The sequence below is a fragment of the Limulus polyphemus genome, unplaced genomic scaffold (genome assembly GCF_000517525.1).
Source record: "Limulus polyphemus unplaced genomic scaffold, Limulus_polyphemus-2.1.2 Scaffold166, whole genome shotgun sequence".
In the NCBI taxonomy this organism is placed as follows: domain Eukaryota; kingdom Metazoa; phylum Arthropoda; class Merostomata; order Xiphosura; family Limulidae; genus Limulus; species Limulus polyphemus.
In genome coordinates, this window is record NW_013665776.1 from 905679 (window position 1) to 909044 (window position 3366).

Below are 3366 nucleotides of genomic sequence, written 5' to 3' on the forward strand. Positions count from 1 at the left end.
CAACGTTTCGACAAGGTTTTGTCATCATCAGGTACCTTGTCGAAACGTTGTACATTTGCTGTCATGTTAAACTTATATTAAAGTTTTTCTTCATTACCCATTTAAGCCGTCTCCAGCCATTATTAGTCTCAAAGTGGGTTCCTCGTCATCGAATTTGAAATAATCATTCTGTTTAACAGATAGCTTTCTTCGTCCTGTTTAACAGATAGCTTTCTAGATTCTTAATCTGACGCAGTTTAACAATATAATATCTGTTCCTATACAAGTTAAGCACATCCAACGCATATAATTGGTTCACAGTGAATTCCCGACCGTTGAACAATACAATGTCACCACGGTACACAGGTAATTTAGGTTGGAATAATATAAAAAATATTTCCACGGTGTAGAACCAAAAGAAAACCTTTTTTTAAGGCAGCCTTCTTCAGGAGGCGAAGAAGTTCGTAAAGCAAAGAGTTTAGAGATGAGTTTCCAAGACATATTCCAACCCAAGCTGGAGCAGCGCCCTCACCCGCAAAGTAAAAACTAAAGTTGTGAAAGAGAATGTTTTGACTCAAAACATTGTGATGAATTGAACATTAATAAAATAAGAAGGATTAGAAGTTGATGAAAGCATATAAACCAAAGGTTACCCGCTTCTACTTACACCTCAAAATCAACAGTTGTTTTCAATAAAAGATGAACAAAGAAACTAGAACCACGTAATACTCACTTAACAACATAGCTGTCAAATTCGGATGTACCTCCAATGGATTTATTGCGCTTTGCTGGTGTATAGTGGAGAATCTGTGGTAAGTTCATCAAGATGTGTGGTATAAATCTAATCTCCATATTTTTCACAAAAGCTTACAACAATGAAAATTGTCGACCAGGCAACAGTGTGTAACCATAGAAGTGAAGACGCTTGTGGTAAAGGGAGTAGTTCCAAGAGCGGAATCGTTCTTATAATTTATCTAATATCTTCTATTAGAAGAGTTCCTAATATTATATTACAGTTATTACTGTTGTGAATAACGAGAAAACTAAGAAAAGCCTCAATGACTGCCATGGATCATCAGTTGGGTTCCCTCGTTGCTACCAGTATTTTTGGCCTTTGATCTAAGAACACTTGACAAGGTTTGGCCTGCTTAGCAAAATTATCAAGCAACGAAGTCGATTTGTTATAAGTAAAGCTTCATGTACCATGCTAATTACATTAGGCCAATGTAGTTGTAGCTATTTAAGAAACGTAATGTTATAGATTAAATTAGCTCATACTATAGATAACTAATATATTGAACTAAGATATTGAAGATAACTAAGATATTGAAACATTTAAACTTAATACAGTAGATTACTCTGCGTTAGAGATACACATAAAAACTTGCGTATTGCTTAGTGTATGGTAAGCTCCAACTAGATGTCCGCATAACAATAGAACAGTAGTCTGTGTGGATATACGACCACTAGTGTATCTATCTGGTCTAGTTCTACTTGTCTAAATCCACCATACCGTTTGAGAGTGACCTTGACAAAGAAAGTGTTCAGGGATCTGAGTTGAAGTGGGGGGGGGGGGGCTTATAAAGGAAACAAACCAAAGATAACTAGTTTTTATAAGCGGAAGTATAAATTAAGAAAAGTTAGCATAGGCTTTGAGGAAAGTAAAATATAACAGATGTAGTTTTCAAACCTTCTGGTGTGATAAATTTATGGACTTGAGTGTAAGGTCAGGATAAAGAAGGCCTTTTTATATCCTGTATATATTACGTTAACTAAGTGATTAAGTAAAAATTACAATACGTGAACGAAAATGATTCTGATTCAGAGATTCTTGCCTTCCCGTTCCTCATGTTGAGACATCTCTTTAAACACCCAATCCAGGCGTCCTTAGCTTATTTCGTAATCATAATTAACTTTGTTTATTTGCTTGTAGTTAAGCACAAAGCTGCACAATGGGTTATCTGTGCCTTGTCCACCACAGGTATCAAAACCCGATTTTAGCGCTATAAGTCCGCAAACATACCGTTGAGCCATTGGGGTACATCATGCTTAAGATATACCGGATCGTAATAGAGTAGTTATAAATATACATGATACCCTTATCTAAATCCTCTTTCCACTGCTTACATAAGCTATAACCGGCTGAACTATCCTTGTACCAAAGTTCTGGAATGTCTTGAATTCAACATGCAGAAACATAATCTAAATACCGTTTTTTGCAATGTTTGATATTTCTTATAATTGCAGGAAATATTTTGTTATAAATTGGAATGATCAAACGTGAATAATAATGCTATAGACGTCGGATTTACTCTAACTATAAATGTTTAAAACCCATAAAATTTTTGTTATTTTCGATCGGTTTGAGATTTACTTGGTTTATTTTTGGAATTTGGTTGATCAAAATTCAAATGTTTACATCTATGTATAATTCATAATGGCATAATTCGTAATAGTAAGTCATTATGATGTTTACATTTCAAATACTTTTCAAAAATAAAAATGTGATAACTATAAACAACACTATAATTTTGATGCTGCAATGTACATAATACATGATTTGTTGACATAGCTGGTATAAACCTAGTTAAACATGACTTGCTTCCACCTCAGAGATAATCTTTCATTGTTCTGAGATACAGACTTGATTTGGATTCAAATTGAATTTCATTAATCCTAAGCTAAGTATGATTATGTGATAAGTTACTGCAATATTTAAGTGAAGTGTAATTGTAAGTCTGAAAATTACCTAGATCAAATCCTTACATTGCTAATACCACTACATTCAGGTATAAATCCTGTTTATGTACAATATATTTCAACCTGAGTGGCTCAGCGGTAAGTCTGAAAACATATATCGATGAAAACCGAGTTTCGATAGTCCAGTGTGTAGTTTTGCGCATAACAACAGAACAAACAAACCTGAACATTTTTTCACCACCATACATACTTTACCCAAGTGGAAATTCTTGTTACGTTGTGAACACGTTCCATAACCCGATTTAAATCCATTTTATGACATCAACACACACACACACCATATTTCTGTGCAATTAGCTAAAGTATATAAACAAATTTGTGTTGTTTTTTTACCAGATATTATAAATAGTTTGGACTACACCTTTAACAGTATCCGTTAAGAAGAGTGTTTTCTGATCTAAACAATTATATTTCTACCTTGAAAATGCATTATACCCCGCTCTAAGCTTTATTTGAACTACCAGCGAACACTATATTTTGATTTAAATCCTCTTCACATTGATAATATACACACGATATCCTGGTATAAACTCTACATTCCTACCTAACTTTTTTATACTGTACATTGTCAGCACACGCTACATCCAAACCTCTTTTATACTGTACATTGTCAGCACACGCTACATC